Source organism: Fukomys damarensis, unplaced genomic scaffold (assembly GCF_012274545.1).
Source record: "Fukomys damarensis isolate Sample0158 unplaced genomic scaffold, DMR_v1.0_HiC HiC_scaffold_2, whole genome shotgun sequence".
NCBI lineage: Eukaryota > Metazoa > Chordata > Mammalia > Rodentia > Bathyergidae > Fukomys > Fukomys damarensis.
This window is the reverse complement of record NW_022900914.1, coordinates 10,712,801-10,734,969: the sequence shown is the minus strand read 5'-3', so window position 1 is coordinate 10,734,969 and position 22,169 is coordinate 10,712,801. Positions and strand designations below refer to the sequence as shown.

Sequence of the window (22,169 nt, the reverse complement as noted above, 5' to 3'; positions counted from 1 at the left end):
ATTTTACTTTGTATACAATTTGTAATGTGTATCAAAGATCTAAAAAGCCAGACATTGTTTCTTTTTCAGTCATTCCAATGACTTTCCAGCTTCAAATTTGGAGGCAAATTTCCTGTAAGTGGGTGAAGTGCAAGTATCTGCAAATGCTGATAAAGTGTTACTTAAGTCTCACAGATTCACAATGTACTAGATACTGCAATTTTCAATCTTTCACAGCACATTAACAAAATTAGGCAAACTGGACTAGCATGATCGAAACAGGTTATGTTACAGAGCGGACACAATTCTGACAGGCAATGATCAGGAAGTAGTTTTGTTGAGGAAATAATTCTACTAAAGACAGCACGGAGATAGAAGTCATTCAAAATATCCAAGACATAATAAATGCACGACTGTGACTCCAAATTACCATTCAGTATGCTTTACGCTGCAGGATATAAAACTAACCCCACCTACAGAACATTCAGCTGACACCCAGGATAGTCAGAGCCTGCCACAACTCAGTGTCCCACTATTTTCTGGTTGTACCAAAAAATAAACAATGAGCAAATGATTTCACCTCAAAAACAAAATCATTTACACTTAAAATATGCAACAAGGTGGGACTCCTTCCTTTTTAAAAATGTTTCTAGAGTAACTAAAAAAACTTGCATTTACAAAATAGTTGATTAAAACATTTTTCTGGATCATTCAAGAAGGGAGACGGGGACCACTGACAAAACAAGACACGATGTGTATTCGTCAGACTTGGCTTCTTTCTCTTCTGTTTTGTCAGAGGCTGCACTCTCCTCGTTTTTAGTTTCTCTGTTTTCCCCGGGTAAATCTTCCTTAGTTTCTTGATAGCCTGGTTCTCCTTTAGGTCCTCCTTTCCCTTTTGCTTGCATGTTTTTGTCCAAAGATTTATCCTTTTCTGCTGTCTTTTTGGCTTCATTTCCACTTTTGCAGGAGCAGGTTTAGCTGACAACCTCCCTGATCTGTAGGGTTCCTCCTTTGCTGCCCCTTGGTGGCGCTGACCTTTCTCTTGGGCATCTTGGCAGCAATGGGGTACATGCAAAAGCTGCACACAGGAACCTTGTGGAGCTGTGTTGCTTAGCAGCTGCCACTCCTCCTACCACCAGAGCTGCTGTGAGACCATGCAATATTTAAATGTGTGTCTGAATTATTTCACTTAACATTATGATCCCAAGGTGCATTCGTTTTCCTACAAATGACTCAAGTTTATCCTGCTTTATGGCAGAGTAGTACTCCATTGTGTATAAATACCACATTTTCTTTATCCATCTGTTAATGGACATAATACGCTGCATCCAAGATTTAGCTATTTCAAGTTGAGCTGCTGTAAACATGGGTAGGTATGCATCACTGTAACATGATGTCTTTAACTCTTTTTGGATGATACCTACAAGGAGAAGAGCTGGTTTAAATGGAATTTGTAGTTTTATTTTTTTGGGAATCACCATACTGATTTCCGCAATGGTGGTACTAGTTTACACTCCCACCAACAATGTAGAAGGGTTCCTTTTCCCCGCAGCCTTGCCAGCATTTGTTATTTTTTGACTTCTTGTTGATGGCCATTCTTTCCGGAATATGCTGAAATCTCAGTGGTGTCTTAATTTACATTTCTCTTTACAAACTAGTGGAGCAGTATGGCTTGTTTGGAATTTCCTGGTCTATGTACTGTCTCTGGGAAGTGCTTATTTGAATTCAGGACAGAACTGTGGAAGACACGTTGAATTCTTCGTCAAACCTAGCCACTGATTGCATCTGAAGGAAGGAAGTGGGTGTCTCTGGGGCTTCACATACTCTTCCAGGTATCCTGCATTAGTGCCAGGAGAAGCGGCTGCTAGGAACTAAGGTGCTGAGGAAATCCATAAAAAAGAAGCAGTGCCTCCCAATTCTTAAGCCAAGTTCTCTCACTAAGAGAGAAGTGGTGAAGTCCAGTAGACTGAATATGGATGGGGCGGACTAACTCTGGTTCATTCACATCCAACTCTGCAATACAGTTTTTCATTCTTTTGTGTACTTCCTTGTTCCAAAATTCTTTTTAAATGTCTTGCCGCCTTGCTACTTGCTATTCAGATGACATTCAGCAAGCCACTTCACTGATTTCTAACTCTTAGTATAATGGAGATACTAACAGCCACCTTGCAAGGCTGTTTGGTGATTAAACACAATAATACATGAAAAGTACAAGCATGGCATATGGCACGCAGTAAGTTACATTAAGCAGTATCCATTATTTTAAAATGTAAATGTCCTTCATCCATCGTATTCTTCAGTGAAACTCATGGTCTTGGATGAAGTTTAGCTTCTGTACAATGTTTGTACTTTTCCGGCGTCATCAATCAGGGACTCATTATTTCATTGGGTCGGTGAAGCAACCCCTGAGATGGCATTAGGAACTGGGAATGGCGGGTGATCCTGGAGAGGGCTAAATTATTTACTTCATCAAAGTGTCTCCGGGCTTCATCATAGAAGCTGTGTGTAAAGATGAATAATGGTCTCTTTTCCTCGGGGAGCTGAAAGGTCACTATAAAGTCATTTCTGCTGCGTCCGTCAAGATGTGGTTAGATGTGATGTGGGACAGGCGGCGTGAGAGTGGACTTTGGCTTTCTGCTTTGTATTCTCGTCCTGCTGGGCTGCCGCATGGAGAGACCCAGAGTCCTGCACTTACACTGCACTTTATAGCTCTTTCCTTCTGTGGAGCATCATCATTCAGGGGCAGCAAGGGTTGGGAGAGTGGCGAGTAATGAATGGCGCATCTGTGTCTGTTTTCCCATCTGATAGGCATTCTGGGCTTGAGCTCTGTCTCTTTATCTCCAAGGGATCTAGGAAACCAGTGGAAAGGGGGAGGAAAAGGAGGCGAAGGGAACTGACTCCTGCAGAGACTCTTGGGTCCAGAGCTTTCACCGTCTTTCTGCTTCCGTAGGTGGGGCCAGACAAATGTGCTGCTGTGGGCAAGTCATTCACTACTATGGCTCAATACTCTTGTTCTCCAAACCCTAGCCACATTTCTGGCCACTTTCATCATCCATATGCTATTTATGAAGATGTAATAAATACTTTTCCAGTTCAGGTGAACTAGTTTTTAACTTCAATGCATTTATTTGTTAAAGAAGAAACCTTGTGTTATTGTAGTGAGTGAATGGGGAAAATACTTGACGTAGGTAAATGAAAACCAGACAGTCGGATTAAACTCTTATTAGATCTGTGGGCAAATCAAAGTCTCTCTGTCTGAAGCTTGCTCTTTCTTTGTTACAAAGGGAGCTTGACGAGGGTTAGGGAAGTGTTGAAGACATGGTAGTACTCAGTTGAAACTTTCTCCTTGATGGAACCCAGAAGGGTAAAGAGAGGATTGAGACAAGAATAACTGTCTTACAATGTGATTTAATAGCAGTTAATATCTATCCTTGTGTCCTGCAAAGGGCTTCCTGGGCCATCTAAAATGAGTTGCATAGGATGAATTCTTTGTTTTGGGGAAAACTGTACTAGGAATTCTTAGTTCCTTTTCAATTCCAATGTATTGCCTCCATCTGTTATCCTTGATGACCATCTAATTAATTATTTGCATTGCTGCTTTCACTTTGATTGCTTCCTTTCTGGCCTGTATTAAGCTGGTATTCATTTGAACTGCCCATCTAATACTTTACACCTTCCCCAGACTTCCAGATACTAATTAAAGACCACGGATACATTCACTGAGCAAATTGTGGAGTCTGGGAGGAGTGAGTCCTTCAGAGTCCCTCTCCCCTCCCCTCCTGGCTCTTGAGCACATAGCTCCCATGCCCCACCCCATAGAAAGAAGCCTCCACCCTCTTCCCCTTGCTGATGGCTGCCACCATTCCACTGAGTAATGTGTTGAGACGGATGCAAAATCCATAGCACAAGACTCACATGGCTCTGGTTATCCTCCGTTCTTTTTCATTCAGCCTCCCTTGGCTTCCCTAGATGAGAGTCTGGGGAGAGATTCATCTTCTCCCTTGTTTCTTTTTATATCACTGTGGTAGCCACAGGGATAAGAATAGCAGATCTTTCTAGATTGTCAAGGGATAGATGGGAAAGATGAGCTCTTTGTTGTACCTGACAACTTGCTGTAAAGACCCAAAGTGCCGTTTGTGGGTTTTTTTTTAAATTAAAGTTTTAATTATCATTTTCAACCTGCCCAGATTGTAATCCTTGCTGAAGATTGTTCCCAAGTGAAGTTTAAGAGTGCTTTCGGTGGTTGGTTTGTTTGCAGCCTCGCTAGTGAAACTGGTGTGTGTGCACACACCTGTGCATCTGTTTTCCTGACACTCATCTAACGCAGACTGATGGTCTTTTGCTCCAAGGCCCCTGCGTGTTCTTATCCCCATGTAACTTGAGACATTTTTCTGTGGCTCTTTTCTTCTTCCTGTGTCTTAGGGACTTGGAAATGCCTCCATCCATATCTGGCCATTCCCTGTGGTGTGTGTGTGGCGGGGGGTGGGTGGGTGTGGAGACTGCTATGAATCAGCCATTTCCCCACCCGCCCTCTTTATGGTATCGCCAGTTTCTCAGCACCCTCCTAAAAACCTTTAAATATTCACCTCTCTCTTGCTACCAGCCCCAGTGTTCAGACAACATCAGACACTATCCACGTTGCTCGGGTAGAAAATCCGGTCAGGTTTAGGTCATGGGGGAAAAGCTTCACTTAGACTTCAGTGTGTTAAAGCCAAATTTGCCAACCACTGTGCAGTCATCAGTTAAACGCATCAACTTGCAGCTCTCCCTCTCCAAATCCTACCTGTTTAACAATAGGATCTACGGATACCTCCCATTTGGCTGGAGGGCCCCCAGCTTCTACCTCTTTCTTTCCAAGCCATTTCTTTCCTCTTGCTTTATCCCATGAGCCCCTTTCCTTCCCATATAAAATGCTACTAGCATCTCTCAAGTGTTGTTAAGAAGCTGTGGTCTCAGATTTTCACCATGCCACCCCCCGCCATAGAGCCACAGGCGTGCTGCACATATGTACACTGTTTGCTTTAAGTATTTTCGTTCAACTCTAGCCCTTTACTTGAGCTTTAGCTTCCTCCACAAAGCATCCGGGCCTTTCCATATGGCATCACAGCTAGGAGACAGTGAAGATGCGTACTAATGTATTTGGATTTTTGTTTAAACATCAGGATATAGGCCCTTAATCCACAGTTTCACTTGCTGTGGTTTCAGTTACTGGCAGTCAACTGTGGTCTGAAAATATAGCGTAGCATAAGATATTTTGAGAGAGATCCAGGTTTTTTTTGACAGTATATTGTTATGATTGATCTGTTTCATTAGTTATGGTTGTTAACCTCTTCCTGGATATAATTTATTAATTAAATGTATGGGGAAAACATAGTATACCTAGGTTTCAGTACTGTCTGTGTTTTCAAGTATGCCCTGGGCGTCCTAGAACACATCTCCTGTGGATGAAGGAGCACTGTTCTGCTTGGAGGTTCCTGGAAATCACTCACCTACTGAAGCCGAGGGTTGTATGGACTCATCTTCAGCCTGTCCATGTTGTCACAGTGGGTGTGTGTGTGTGTACATGTCTGTGTACACACAGACACCCCTCTCTTTTGTCTTCACACTCACACACATATGCCTTCACCAATAGGTTAAATGCCGTCTGGTTTGGGCTCTGTAGTCCTCACTTGGTGTCTCTGTGTACCTAATCCAGAAATATAAAGACGGTGCTGAGATTGGGGAGTGAAACAGAGATAAAGGGACAGGGACAGAAGGATAGGAGAAGTAGCCTTGGACAGTGGGGGACAGGAGGCAACGATAATGATAAGAGTACTCCTGGGAGCTTTCGTCTAATTATACAGAGCTTGCTATCTTGCAGTCCTTAATGGGTACGAAGACTCACCTCTCATTTCAGCTGTCCCCTGCAATCACTCTTTAAGGTTGGGGAGGTAGGCACTGTTGTTATTCTGACTATATAGGTGTTGCATCTCGGAAGCAGAGTGAGTAGGCATATTTTCCAGCCTAAAAGGTCAGAATTAGGACTAATGGGTCAGCGCCCACACCCCTGGCAGCACCTTCTGCTCAACTCTGGTATTCCTTCAGAACATAGAAGGCAGTATGGTAGTGTGGGAGCGACAGGCCTCGGGTAAACACATTTTTATTATCTCAATAACCTCTCTCAACTTCTGCTACTGTATCTGCTGGATACAGTCTTCCTGGCCTGATTACCTTCCATTCTTAGGGTCTTAGCTGCCTATGAGGTGAGGGGATGATAGTCATTGTAATTTAAAGAACTCCAGGCAATATAAGGCACCAAGGTCTAACACATACCCTGTATCTAGGCCCACCTGGCTCTTGGAGATCTTACAGTCCCAAGTGAGAAGAAGCGCCATCGAGAGAGGACTGTCCTGCCTTTAACCCCAACCTGAAACCTCCAATCTGTGTGGCGAGTGACAGCAGGCAACCACAGTTTACTTTCACTTGGAAATACATCTTTAAATTCGCAGTGAGCTCTCGGCCGCTGAGATTACTGTTCTGAAAATGTTCTACTGCAGGTTTCACAGAGAGGCAGGCATTTACATTTTGCAATGCAATAATGAAGAGAGAAAAAGAGACTTTGTTTTCCTGCTCTGCCTCTGAGTATTGCTTAATTGTCTTGAAAAACAATTGACTTAGTGTTTCTTACTCAGCTTCTGATGCTAAGCATACATATATTATGTCTCCCAGTTTACTTATCTATTTACCACTTTTGCTTGGGGAAGGTTAATTTCTTCTCAGTCTGAGTTTTTTGTTTTTTTCTTTTTCCTAAAAATGCCTCTGTGAAGGGACATGGAGGATAAGACTATATACTACACATAAGGGGAAAAAGAAGAACTGTGAGTTTTATGGAGGCATGGGCCCACTAAATGGTTTGGACCCTGTTGGTCTGTGCCCTGTTCTCCTATCCCCGACCTCCAAGCTTGGGATTCCATTATCTATCCACATTATTCTCTTGAATCGACATTTCACGTCGTGGACGACTGAGACAATGTTTATTCTGCATGAACGAGTTGACCCTGATGCAGTCAATTTATTTCTCTTAGTAGCATAAAAGGACAATTTCCACATGATGGATCTGACAAAACATCAGCAATCTGAATTAATGCTTCAGAAGGTGAAATCCACCTCGACAGCCCGGTGTTATTTTTCTCCCTAAGCAGAGGTAGAAGTGGTTAAAAGAGTACACATTCAATTTTCCACACCTGGACTATGAAGAGGACCCCCCCCCCAACACAATAATGGGCTTGTGAAAACAACGGATTACTCCTTTATGATGTTAATAACCAATTGCTGGTCATTTAATCATTATTAAACCACCATTTGAATTCAAGAAAAACCAGTTTCCTTGACTGTATTTGGCTTTTCAATAATGGCTCCTGGGAGCACCGTCTCTCCTGGCTTATTCCCTGCCCAAATCTGCTGCCTAATGAGCTCAGTTTTTCAGAACCTTATGTTAATGGAGCTGTGGTGATGGCAGCTTTCTTTGGTCTAAATTACGTGGACAATTGCCCAAATTGCCACTTTGCTTTGCTGGCACAGACACAGCTCGCTGACAGTATCTCCCTGAGGTTGCTTTAAAAAAAGATTTGGCATTTAATAAAAGCACTTCCTCTGTGTGTAACAGTTCAAGCCATTTAGATAATTAAGAAAGCGTTTCTTTGACACTGTATCTTAACTATTTTTTAAAAAGTTCTCATATTTTTGAAACTCCATTTAGGTTATTTGTACATTTATAGGTACCAGAAAAATCAAACTTAAGCCAGAATGCATGGTTTGGGAGCCCAGTGTAGAAGGGTGAGCTCTTAAGTGCCCACAATATGTCTTGGATTTTCCTTTCAGTTTTTGACCCTCTCCTCCTCCTCCTCCTCCTCGTCCTCCTCCTCCACCACTTTCTCGTTTTCTTCCTCTTCTTCCTCCTCATACTCGTTACAAACCACAACTGCTAATCAAACAAACTAGTTTCAATGTTTTCAACATGGTTTATTTCATTTTTCCAGTCGGGGTACTAGGGACTAAAACAATGATCTAAAAATTTATACTGGCAGAGAGAAATGGGCAAAGCAACAATCCTGAATAATCTGCCAACTTGGTCATTGGCCCTTGAATTCAGTGTTGGCTTTTGGAGGTTTTCTTTTCTTCTCGCTCTTTCTCTTAACGTGAAACCATAGTTAGTCGATGCAATGGTCTACTGAACTTTTTTCTCTTCTCGTTCGGTCTCAGTCCTGAGCTGAGCTTCTGGAGACATGTGAGCTTCTTGTATGACTGAGCAAAATTTAAACTTAATTAAGTTTGGTAGATTTTATTTTGTTTTGCCATTTAAACCAAGTCAATATTTGAAGGAATTATTTCCTTGCATAGTGTAATTTACCTTACAAAACTAGAAGTTAGTTTTAATTTAGAGTCCAGTGTCATCGTCATCATTATTGTTTATTCCCTCCTGGACCTAGGATAAAAAGTTGTTATGCTGTCATTTCCCAAATTCATTTGCCCTGCAAATGCATTGCAGTGCTTTAGTAGAAAGAACGCTGACATAGGAGACAAGCGACCTGGGATCCTAGAGTTGACACTTCAATAAATCACTGCAATTTCAGGCTGTGACTTCGTAGCCTCGATTTCCTCAATATGAAATGATGGGTTACTGAATGATTTCTAGGGACACTTAGCTTTAATGGTCTGTATGCTCTTAGCAACTGGAGAGATGTATTTCTGTGTTCCTGGAAAAGGAAGGAAGTCCGGCAGGGAGGCAAGAAGGGAAGGAAGGAAGGCAACAACAAGAAATAGAAGCCAGCTTCTGTTGAAGTGTCTCCGTGGCTCCTTGGATGTTTGAAAGCTGTGGGAAGCACCGCAATAGCGTACACAACACAGCGTGGGCAAAACGTGAATGCATAGTCATTAAAAGTAAATGAGAAAACTGAAGCGTTGCTCACTCTAGGTAGAAACCTGAATGCTCATTTTTAACAAAAGCACACGACAGTCTCTGGGACTGAGTGATAGATGACTGGTCATTGAGCTTAAAAAATTCTGTGCAGTTTTCAAATTAGGTGCAATGAAGGGGAACTGCAAATTGGGAAAGCAAATGTGTTATTGTTTCTCGTGTTTCTTGTTTTCTTCACTTACTCTTGGTGGAAGACATTTCTCACATCACTTGCTAGTTATTATATATCATTTTTGATTTTCCTCTATCAGCTAGGGGCAGAGGAATGAGACCAGTGCCTGGGCCCCGTGGTCTTACCTGGGTGAGGTTTTGCCATCTGTGATTTCCCAGGAGTGTAGGTAGGGTGCTGCTACTGCAGCACTTACCCTTCCTGGGGGAGAAGGTAGTGGATGTCTCTGGGGCTCTTCCACCCTTGCTGTAAGATCCTGCTGATCTGGAGAGTGTGGGTCAGTGAATACGCAAGCCAACAGGAGGGAGAGAAGAGCATGGACCTGCCCAGCTGCCCAGCTGTCACCACACATCACAAATCCCAAACAACTAAGGTGGGAGTTATTCCAGCTCCCTAAATTATCTTGCTTAGGACGTGGAGGCTCCAACCCCTGAGAAAGTTATGATTTCCCTTTCTGCCTGTATTCCTTTGTGGCAGGGCACCCTGAGGATAAATGTGGGCCCAAAGGACTCTTTTTGTTTTCAAAGAGCCTGCTCTTCAGCCTGATACTTAGAAAAGTTGAGCCCTTTCAGGGCCCTGGCCCTTGCCAAAGCTCTGCCTGACGCTAGCACTTTGCACAGAAAGCTACTGGGACCCCTAATCCCAATGATTTTTGCAGGGCGAAGGTGGTTATAGAGAGGTTGTGATCAAGTTTTCGATCAGTGTCAACCAGCTGCTCTGAATGAGAATCTTGTTCCACAACCAATTTTTATCTGCACAGAGCTAAACACCTTCACTCAACCCACACTTCTGTAATCACCTTAGAGTGATTTTAAAATAAGTGAAGCCAGTGGATGTTGTCGATTCCTTGACAGCTTAGGAGATTTGGGGAATGATGGAGATACACGACAGGATGTATTTCTCTGCTGAGTTGTAGGCTAAGGACTCGCTAAATCTGGGACCCTTCTTTTGCCCTGTATATTGGTGGCTGGACCTACCTGAGACCCTTTCCTGAGAAGGTAACCCTGTCAGCTGTCACCCTTTTAAACTCAATTCAGGATCCTCCCCACCTGGGCTGCCATCATTCTTAGAGTACTGAATGCGCTAGTGAACTTTAGTTACTACTTTGCATATTTACCCCTCCCATTCAAAGGAAGAACATTACACTGTTCTGTACTCTGCTGCTGCACAATGTCTGGCGCAGAGAAAGCTCTGCACACTGGGGCACTGAATGATCAGTTGGATGTATGAGGTACTGGCCCCAGCAATGGCTGTTGGCATCATGCCATTTTGGGGACATTTTTAATTCCTTGATCAGCCAAATATGATTTGTTGATAATACTGTAATAGTGCATCTCTTTTTCATCTTGAGGTCCTTTTTTATTATGGTTTTAAAATCAATTTCTCTATTAGTTTTGCTCTTTTTTTTTTTCTTGCCAATTGTTCACTCTCTTAAAAAACCCACCAAGTCATTCTTTTTAATGTGTGTTTTCCATTCTGAATTACGTTTTTGTCCTACTTGGTACCCTGGCTGGATATCAGTACTGCAGGTCATTCCAAGGTTGGGTTTTTAAATTAGACTAGAAATTTCTGAAAATGTTTCTTCTTCCAAAAGATAAGTGAAAAAAATGATAGGATACTTCAGAAAGCTTGTTGCTTTTGCTGTAATCTGGCTGGTAAGAAAGGCCATACCAAATATAGCTACCTGGTACAGCTATGGGTTCAAATTTCAGACATTTTCAAATCCTCTCTGGTGCTGATTTTTCACAAATGTTCTATAAATTAGGTGCAGCAAATTTTTCAAATTCCTATTTTAAAAGTTTTAAAAGAACTCAGTGTGTTAGCTTTTATCCACTGTGACAAGTTTCCTATTATAAAGGAGGAAAGGTTTGCAGAGGTTTCAGTCCATGCTTGGCTGGGGCTGTGGTGAGACAGAACATGACGCGGGGCAAGCTGCTCACTCTCCTCACAGTCTTGGGAAGCAAAGACAGAAATAAGAGCAGAGAGCAAGGGGCAGGGGAGAAAATGTCCCCTCAGAATCCCAGTGACCTGTTTCATTCAATCGGGTCTCACTTCCTCATAACCCAGTTCAGCTGGGAACTCATCAATGGATTAACACATTGATGAAATTAGAGCTCGTAATCCAATCACATCCCCTAAAGCCCCACTTCTGACCACTGCTTCGTTGGGGACAAAGCCCACAATGTGTAAACCTTGGGGCCGTATCCAACCCTAGCAGATTTAATGGCATATCCAAGTTCTCATGGGTGATGAGCGCAGAGGAAAGACTAGAACCAGGTTACAACGTGAGGGCAGTGTTCAGTGGCACACTGGTAGACTCCCCATTCTTTCCTTTTTTTTTTCCACCTTCAGGAATACTCTCCAGAAAAGTCAAAGTTCTTCCCTCCCTACCATTTAGTTTTCTGGATATATTTTCTGGGCCATAGGTAAAGGGATTTCCTACATAATTGGAGTTTGAAGGGTGGAAGGAATTCTTTGGGTTATCATCACCCAAAATTCAATGTCCATGGAATCGTGGGAGGTTCTACTTAGTGGCAGTTCGTGAGATAGAGTCACCAAATACTTTACTTCTCAACAGCTTCACCATTGTGTATTTGCATGTGAAAGTATATTTGCTAGAAAGAGCTGGATCCTAGGAGCATGGACTTTTATAATTTGTAATGGGAAGACCACATTCTTCCTGGAGTCCTGTGCTACTTGATGACAGGGACACATTCTGAGACATGTGTTGTGGGATATTTTGTCATCCTTTGAACATCAGAGTAATACACTTAAACATAAAATAAAATGACCACAAAGTCCCTAGGTAATAATCATAATCATATGGCACCACTGTCTTATATGTGATCTGTAATTGATCAAAATGTTGTCTGGTACATGACTATGTTTTCTATCCAGCACAGAACCTCTCCTTGCCATTTATAGTTTCTAGATCTTAACCACTATTCATATTCCAACAATATTTGAAACCACATATTTTCAACTGCAAGAGAAAAATTCTATTCCTTAGATTCCCCTTTTATGGGATTTATTTGGATGATTTTTGTCTTTGTGAAGTAGCCCTGTGGCTGAATATCTGGTATCCCAAAATAATAGGAGCTAGTGAAGATCATAATAAAGTACCCCAAATACTTTTACATGTGTGCTCAAAGAGGGAGCCTTGGGGTATGCAATGAACAAAATGGTGGCAATTATTTCTAGTTTGGATTTGGACTTTTAGGCTTCTTCTTTGACTGGCTAATACAATAAAGGATGTAGGTATGAATAGTCTGGTCTGCCAAGCTTCATCATCTCTGGTCAGGAGTTGATGTTAACACCTAGTGGTCACCCTTAATATCTCTAGTCACTGACTCTCAGGCAGCTTCTCCAATGTCTATTTACCAGAGTGAACTGAAGGTCACCATGGACAGTGTTCAGTGTATAATTCTACCCACTTGTTTTTGTTTTCCTGTCTCATCCCTTGGATGGCCAGGGATAAATTTTACTTGACCAAAGTTCTTGAACCCATAACTCAAGAATGTATCACCAAAACTTAGTGCTTTGGTGAAAGTGAAAAATTCTTACATTCCTCTGCTCTTTTAAAAATATACAATCAATAAATATTTATTGACCACCTATTTTGTGCATGCATATGGATATGACTAAGAAAGAATCCTTAATTTAAGAATTTAGAATCTAGTACTAATCATTCAACAAATACTAGTACTTCTCTGCTAAGCCTTGCACATGACATTTGGGCTTTTCTGGTAGGTGAAACAGAGATGGTCCCTGTCTTTGGGGAGCTTACAGTCCAGGAAGGAAGAGAGCATTGGGGAGGTAACGATGATAAGGAGTAACAAATGGTCTGAGGCTGAAAGAGAGGTGTCCTGGAATTTCATTGCTAACATACTGCTCTCACAAACTGGGTCTTGAGACAAGCTCAAAGATAAGACATCGAATACAATTGAAGTGTGAGTGGCAGAGATTAGAGGACGATGCAGTGACAAGAATCTGAAGAACAAAAATCTTTGAAAGATCCATGATCAGAAGCTGGAGAAGCAGGAGAACAGTTTTTGGTGGAGGATATAGCAAGAGCAAAGGCAAGGAAATAAGAAAACAGAAAATGTGTATAAGAAATAGAATTATCTGGACTGGTTGGAATATACATGGAAGGAAGACTATACAATCCACTGGCGTACAGCTTTCAAATATAATTTATTTTTTCACCCTAAAAAGTGATTCACGTCTAAAGATTTGTTTGTCTAAATTTGCTAGGTCAGTATTATAAAGCTGTGTTAAATTTTATGATGCTTAACATTTCACTACAATTTCTTTTTCTTCCTATTTCTCTAGATAGATAGCTAGGTAGAGATATAGATAGACAGATGTAGGTAGATATATGTGTCTAACTGTACACATAAATAATTATTTTTGTTACTGTTGTCATTAAACCATTTGATGTTAAGCTCTGGAAATCAGGATCCCGAGTCTTATCTCTGGAAACCAAATAGGACTTTATTTGCCTTTATTTTCTATACAATCCCCATTCATTCACTGTGCCTCCCTCCTCGGAGGGTTTCCTTCAAGGAATGCAATCCCATATTCTCATCGCCACCTGAATCTTTCTGAGACTTGAACAGCTGCTGAATAGCCAGGTTTCTTGGAAAAAAGAAACAAGTTTAAACAACTCCAAAGTCATTCACAGTCTCTGCTGGGTTGAAGGCAGACGGGGCCATCTGTGCTTTTTTGCTCATATCTTAGGACCTGAAAGAAAATATTCTCTGAGGCTTAGAAGAAAATGACATAAAATGAATCCATTCTGCTGTCAGAGATCATAATGAAACTAGAGAAGGAATAAAGATCAATTCATTCTTATTATAATTTTCGAATTGCCATCTTCCCGTTTGTTCAGATGCAGGTCTGATGGCTCAAATTGGTCTTTGGAATATTTAAGGAGCTTTTTCGGGTCCCTTAATATTGGCTTATCAATTCCAGTAATTTTACCTCCCAGAGTGAAATTGGCTGCTAACATTTGGCGGAAATCCGTGCTGTATTTTCTGGTAAGTTCTGCTGATCATCACCCACCAGGCTATAGTCAATGTGCTTCTGGCTTATTAGGAAGACAGCTGTGGAGCCTGGAGCCTTTATCACAAAACCCAAAACCACTGGCTCTTCCAGGAGCTTTTCCCCAGGAGGCAGCCTTTATCAAGCATTTATCTATTTATCTCTTTGCATAATACCTTAGATCTCCTGTTTAGAGGAATTCTTCTCATTTGGCTGTTAGGATCAAAGAGAAAACTCAGGCTTACAAGTGATTCTTTTCTTTCTCCTTCAAGCCCATGTGTGTAGGCCTCATAGAGAGAGATTAAGAAAGAGAAGGGCAGAGAGATGACTGAGTTTAAAGACAATTGTCAACTTCATTACATTTTTCTTCTGTTGCAAAGTAGTCACTGGAATATACATTTATAAACCTTTCATAGAAGTTTTTATAAATCATTATTTTTAAAAATAATTTTTAAGAAGAAGGAAATAATTGTATGTAATTCTACTGAGCAAAGATAACTATTAACAATGTACTGGCTTTAATCAGTCTTCGTTGAGTGTAAAGCACAGAGTTGGGAATATGCTCTACATAAAAAATTGAAAGTGATATAAACTCTAAGCAATCATCTTTGTTAGCAGTTCTATAACACCTTTTGGATGTACCATTGTGTATGTTATTATTTCAGGAAGGCAGTTTGCTGGTTTTATTCTGTTTTGCTTTTCCTATAAAGACTGCAACAATGAATATTCTTATGTAAAAAGGAAAGCTTTTACATGTATACCAGATCATTTTCTTAGGATGGATTTCAATAAGTTAAATTACGGGTCAAAAGGTAGGAATATTTTAAAGGCTATTTATATTTGCCTTCAGAAAATTTTTGAAAAATGCTCTCCTAGAACAATTTAAACTCCCACTGGCATTGTCAAAGAATGCTTATCTCACTGAACACTTGCCAGAACTGAATATTACTTTTAAAATATATTTTAATTTGATAGGTAAAGAAAAAATGCCACCTTTTGTAAAACTGCAATTCTTTGCCCACTGGTAAGGCTGAACATTTTTCCATATTTTTTAGCTTTCTTTGTATGTGTGTGTGAATTTTCTGTAAATGTCCATAACCTTTTTATCTAGTGTTCTTAGTGTTTTTCTGAAATATTTGGATAATATCTGAAGCTTCTATGTACCTTAGTTATAAATTTTAAAATTTGGAAGTATTTTACAGTATTTTATGCAGTTTGAATATTTCACATGGTCAAATTTTTGTCCTTTTTCTTCTAATACTTTTTATTGATTTTAATCTAGTATGTTCTCTCTTTAGAGATGTGTTAACTATTTTGTATTTCTATTGGTTTGTTATGAAATATTTTTTGTACTTTTTAAACTTTACTTCATGTTTTACTGAAGTAGATGATTTGAACTGAGGTTCCAAATGATTTTTTCCCCCAAATAGTCACTCCAGCAATAATTACTGACTACTATAAACTTCCCTGTGAAGCTAAGATAGTTCATTTATTGGATGCTAAATCCTTATGTAGATCCAGATCTTGATCTAGGTATCTGGAGTCAACGTTTACTGCCACTGATCTATTTTGGTGTTGCCACTACACTTTTTTAATAACTCAAGCTTTGTAAAATATCATAAGGTATGGTAAAAGAATCTCACATCCCTCTATTCATTTTTTCAGTTTAAAATTATTTTTAGATCTTAGTTGTAACAGGGATTTTAGAATAAATTTTTTAAGTTCAAACAAATCTTATTCGTGTTCTGTTAAGAATTGTTTAAACCTATATGCAAACCATAATTTCCTCAAGGATCCAACTTTTATTTCACAAGCTTATGTTATGAGCAGAATTGCAAGGTCCTAAAAATTCATGGAAAACACTAAATACTTATCTTCAGATCTCTTGGTACATCTGAATCACCCCTAGTGTTTGGAAACAGTCCTGAAATGGACTCTTCAAATCCCCTCAAATTTTAATTTTTGTCATTAATGACAAAGGTATATGTCTCTGGGCATAGACCATATTGGGCAAAACATAATGAGATGAATACAAGGGGATGGATAGATGGGTGGATGGATGCTATTACAGAAGAAACACTGGAAACAAGAGATCTGATTCACCAGAGACCCTCAATACCCTCCAGGCAGTGGCGATTATTGCTTGAAATCTCTATCAAGTCTAATAACGTCAATCATGTATGGTGCAGTGCAGAGATGAAAAACTAAATATTTTTGAGTTATACTAGGCATTTTGCTAGGTGTTTTACACATACAGCATTATCTAACATAAGAAAAATAAGGTCAAAGGCAGGAAGAGACTTTCCCAGAGATCACAAAAGTAAGAGGTAGACCCAGATACAAATGTGTGTCTCTTGAGCTCTACATTCTTTGCTGTTTCTCCATTTCCTACAAAGGGGAGGATCTAATATACAGGATATTAAAGAAATGTCATTTCTTCTGTTCCAGTGTCAGGGTGTCAGAAATACCACATTTGGCAACATTGTAGAAATAGAGCCTCATTGATGATTATACTTTGAAAGCACAAACAAGATTCATCTTGTTTCCCCCTGTTGTAGACAAGTAGGCCCACAAAGTTGTGGGCCACGGAGGAGCCTACTTGAGGACGAGAGGGTTTCGTATAGACTGACATTTTGAAACCCAGTCATGTCAGTTGTGATTTCACAGACTTGCTCTTGGAGGCTTGACCGGACATCTAGTGTTAACAAGAGCAGCCCTGCTTTAATCTATATTGTGCCACTCTGCATCCCCACGAGAGAGTCTAATTATGGCAGATGCAGGGTTGGGAACTGTGGTTTACTCTTCTTTACAAAAATGACATTAACGTTGCTGTAATCATTCCTTAGCTGCATATATTAGAGAATCCTTCCCCAGGTCCCCAAGCACTTTGCAGATACGATCTCATTAACCCATGCACCAACCCCCTGTGGTAGGTCAGTCGACTTGGAGGCATTCTGGAGTTGAATTATGCAAAGAGGAAAGTGGTCTTTTCAGAGCTGCCTGCCAGATAGAGATAGGGATGGGATCAGGATTAACGTGGTATCTTAGAACTGTGCTGAGCCCCGTATGTCACCTGGCCTGACAACCCATTAAATAAACAGGAAACTAAGGCTTGGAATGGCCATGCTAAACGCCAAGTCCCCCAACTATGGATATATATTGCTATTACCCAGGAAGCTTAAAAAACTGCCATCATTCAGATTTTAGTTCAGATCAATTTAATCATAGTTTCTGGGACCTTCTGACATCATGTTTTAAGGGCTTCTTCAGTGATTCTAATAAGTAGCCATGGTTGTGTTGCGTATGAGCTGGAGAAAGGCGGACCCGGGGAAAACAGACCATCTGTCCACCTCAGTCGAGGGATCTGTACATGGCATCACTTCATCATTCTCTGCCATTTAGTTTGGTTTATGGTAGAGTATCTTGAGGTCTTAATCCATACTGGCATCCTACATATAGGAAATAGGATTAACTTCATTTCACCAGCATTGTAAAGCTGGGGCAACATGGTGCTGAAGTAACTGTGATTCTGCCCAGACAATTAACCAGCCAGACCACTGGATACAATCAGTCAAATCAATCGGTCGGCTGACTTGGCTATTCCAGACAGAATGGCCTGCCTGCTTGCCTAAGTGTGGTCATTACTTTTCTAGACCTAGCCTTTTACAAGGAGGTCTGATGCAGCTCAGTGCTAGGGGGCATTAAAGAGGCTCAGCAACAGTCCTGTGAAAGAATAAATGAAATCATTCATAGTCTCTGGGAGTATAAGGACTAGGAATTTAAGAGTTCATCGTAGCATCCATAGCAGGTACTGGATAAGCGGTATCGATTATGATGCTTGTATTACCTTGGGATATCACAATGACCTAGACTCAAGAGTTGAGGCTGGGAAGGGGAATCCAGTTTGCTAACTCTGTTACCTTCAGAAAAAAGTGACAGTCTAGAAAGTGGCATGGGTTGGAGAAAAAAGTGAAAGGGAAAGGGGTTTATTTAGCTCATTTAGCTTATTTAGTTCGTAGAGGTTTCAATCCCTAATTGATGGGCTCCAAGGCAGAATGGCACATGGCAGAGAGGCATCACAGAGAAGAAACAGTCCATGGCACCCACACAGTAGCACAAGCAAGAAGGGAACTTTAACGGTGTCTTTCTGCCCCTCTTATCCACACTACAGGGATTAGGGCTGGGCCAAACCAAGTGGTGTGCTGGTTTAGTAATCACACACCCTTAATCCCATCATTACACACTCTAGATCCAGCAACCTTTGACTGCATGAGGCTTCGGGGGACATCTAGACCCAAACCATACTACGTTCTATAATTTTTGACAGCCAGTCTCACAGAGGTCCTCCTCCTATTTTTCCTAAGTTTCCAGTGACTTGAGTCTGGGTTGGTTGCTTGTGAACCTTTTTCTTACTCAGGAGTTGGCCCTGCTCTAGTTCTCACTTCTTCCCTGTCTCATGAATCTCTCAATCCCAGTACCGCCTCTAAGCTATGCCAGTCACAGGAGCCCTACTTTTGTATCACACAGCTATAGAGTGGAAGGAGAAACAAATGGATATTCCTGGTCCCCACAGCAGGCTGTCGGGGATTTTTCGAGAACAGTGGTGGCAAACCTATGGCACATGCGCCACAGTGTGAAAGCTCTACGAGGCTCACCAACTCTGGTCTAAACCGGACAGGATTCTTCTCTCTGTGACAAGGAATACTATGTTAATTTGCATCCCCTTTACTTCTTGTCCACCCTGATATTATAGTCCTTCTTGTGGAGAAGCCTGTCATGGTAGGTGCTGTGGCCAGGTGGCCAGACCAACACCTACCTCATGAGGCATTCAGCAAGTCATCACGAGGTTCTTCAGTCACGTCCAAATGGACGGATGAGTCGAGATAACTCCATTTGCTGTCCCGAAGACAAGTCACAGGCTAACAGCTGGAGGCTACAACAAGCCAAGGCCAATCTCTTATCAGCTGTAAGTCTCACTTTCAAGAAAATGTCTTGCCTTCTTAGAAGTCTGTAATGTATTTTCAGCAAATGATGATGTTTCCATTTCTATGACTCTTATCTGAGCACTGCATCTGACCATTATTTGCATACATTAATGCTTTCGAAAAAGTCACAGATTATAATCTCACGTTAATTGTATTTGTTTGCAGTGGAGTACTAGGGGATCACTGGTGACTTGGATTCTATTCTTTTTTGTCCGAGGGATAGTTGGTAACTTAGTCCCACCCATCTTTTCAGCATCATTTCCTGCTTTTCTCTCCCAACACCACTTAAACTTTCTTACTGAGTGAACATGTCCTTGTTTGTACACCTGCTGCTCCCTCTCTATGGAATGCACTTTTCCCTTTCTCTTCCTGGTCCGTCTTATCTTTCAAAACATAATTCACATATCAGCTCCCCTGTAAAGCTTCCCTGAGCTGCCCACTTCCTCTGTGCCTGTGTACCTTGTGTGTACATGTATCCTGAAGCCCGATTATCATACTATTTGGGGCTATTGAGAAGAAACCCTGTGCATCATTTATTTTCACACACATGATACACATAGCATGGGCTCATTACGTGTTTTGGTACATTTAAGTTGCCAAATAACAAACATAGGTCTTTGCCCTCGATTACTTCTGGCTCGGTCATGAAAGAGCATGAAGTGGCTTTAGGAATGAAGCCCCTCATTAATTCGTTTTTGTATCCCCTGCCGAGCACCTGGTACTGTGTCTAGGACGTAGTGACGTGCAGTACAACACATGTATTCTAGATTAATGAACCAGCACCACATGAATTACTGTGGAGTCAGTGCCCCTTATCCAAAAACAGTATTTGGTTTGGGTGGATTGAACCTGATGTTAAAGATGTAGAAAGCTGGACCTCAGGAGTCTTTTCTTCCTGCTGAGTGCTCTTCCATCCCCCTTTAAAAGGTCGCAAGAAAATCCTTAGAATATTTGTCTATGCAAACTCAAAAGGCAGATGGAATAAGAGGAAACTTTTTTTCATTTATTTTTCACCCTGACTTTGTGCTTCTAATTCTGAGATTCTGACCTCCAGTCTGGAGCCATGTTTTATTCACCTTATACTGTAAATTCCCAGCCCAATATGGTACAAAACTGGTGCTTTATAAATTTTTACCCAAATGAATGACCACATAGCATTTTCTAAAACATTCAGGGAAGCCTTCTAACACCAGCTCTTTTAACACACATTTTGGCTTAACACTGATCATTGCAGATGCCATTTCCTTTCTAGGAAAAGTTATTTGTTCAAGTGAAACTCGCTTGCCTTTGGATTGTCCTCTAAAAAAAAAAAAAAATCTCTGACAGTTGTGCTGATGCTTTAGTTAAATGGAATAAGGTGGTTTCCATTTTCATATTGTTGGAAACTGCCACTTGTGTTGGCTCATGAGAAATGGTTACATTTGGAGGAGGAGTCCTTGTCCTTTTAGGGCTCTATGGATGTTTCAGATATTGTATGGAAAAGAAATAAAAAATTGGATGGGAAAGTGTGGGAAAAAAGCTAACCTCGCTAAGAAAAAAAATTCTTCAAGGGACATAAAAATCAGTGGCATTCATCATTAAATAGAGAAGCATCAATCATTCTCAGTCTCATTTTATTTTCATTGTACGTGTGAGTGAAGGCACAAGTGAAAATGACAATGGTGAATAACTTCTAAAAGCCACTTTATCCATGCACAGTGAATAAGAAAAATCTTTAGTTTCAACCTTGCAGATAGATAGTATTGAAAAAAAGTCTATCAACTCTAAAACATGTCTCCCTGGTATGTGAAATTTCTCTGAGTCTTTCCTATACTTCTTAATACCATGGAGATGGAAGAGAAGGCATAGTCCGCACTCACAGAGAAGGCTCCAAGGGCCAGCTAGACTGGGGTGGGTGGGCCCAGTGGTGGTTAATGGCTTTAGGTAATAGTAAATTCATTTTTCCACTGCAAGATTCACTTTTCAGCCCCATCTTCTTTCTTTCTGGGTTTTAGCCTTGAGGCCTGCACAAATTTGTATGCTTTGCTTCTTGTTTTACACATTTTCCAAAGTCACACGGACTTGTACCTGTGTAACTCTCTTCCATTAATGTAGGGTTGTATGAAAGGCTGTGGACAAAATGGAACTTTTGTAAATCTAATTGTCTTTCAAATGTACTCTGGAGCTTTCTATTTAACAGAAGACAGGCTGGAGGCTTGGACGAAATGAAAACGATTCTGGCAATCTCACTCACATTCTAGGTTTTCTCCTCTGAAAGGTAATTGTTTTAATCACCAATTTTTTTAAAGCTGAACTCAGCCTTCCTGAAGAAATGACCAGATGTCTGGAATTTGCAGGACATCCATGTACTCTGCTCAGCTGGCTCCTATCTCTCTTCCTTATACCAGGAAGTACCTGGGATAGAACTGTACTTTGCTTGTATCTGACTCTTTTTTTTGCCCATGGACATGTGTCTACCTCGAGTTTGGGCAGTGCCTAGAGACAGATGGAGCAGTCAGGGCAGAGTTGTGTGAAAAATCTGTGGCGAGGTTCTATGCCTACCTTTCCTGGTATCTAAGTGAGCGTTCCTCTCTCTGTTACACTGTCTTCCCACAGCAAGACATCCTAAGACATAATGCTTTTTCTTAGTGATTTAGGACAGTTCATCTGATCTTTCCCTTGTGTGTCACGAGCACATTTAAAAGTGCTGATGGATGAAGATGCTGCTTTAATGGTCTCGCACAACTCCTCCAGGTGAACTAGATCAGTTTATAAACTTAATGTGGAAGAGAGCACTGGATATCTTGCTAAACATTAACAAGCAGAGTAATGAAGTAGAATGGTTGGTTTGGGTTCTTGAGTTCAACCGTAGTTCTGAGGAATTATTAGCATTGTCAAGTTGGACCAATTCTTTAATTTCACTTGAGCCTGTCTCCTCCCCATGTAAAATGGTTAAGGGCAACAACAGAAAGCGGTGAATCCAAGAGAAAACACACATAGCATGGTAGATGCTGAATAAATAGTGACTCTCCTTAGTGTTTATTAGTACTAAAGTGGT

General features: G+C 40.9%; 1 protein-coding gene and 1 pseudogene across 1 annotated transcript in view; one reads left to right on the top strand and one right to left on the bottom strand.

Annotated features, from left to right (window-relative positions):
- Alk (ALK receptor tyrosine kinase) overlaps positions 1–22,169 on the top strand; it is a gene marked incomplete at its 5' end in the record, with an annotated part of 685,791 nt that overhangs the window by 112,968 nt on the left and 550,654 nt on the right. The window lies entirely within an intron of this gene.
- LOC104848744 lies at positions 687–1,029 on the bottom strand (annotated as a pseudogene).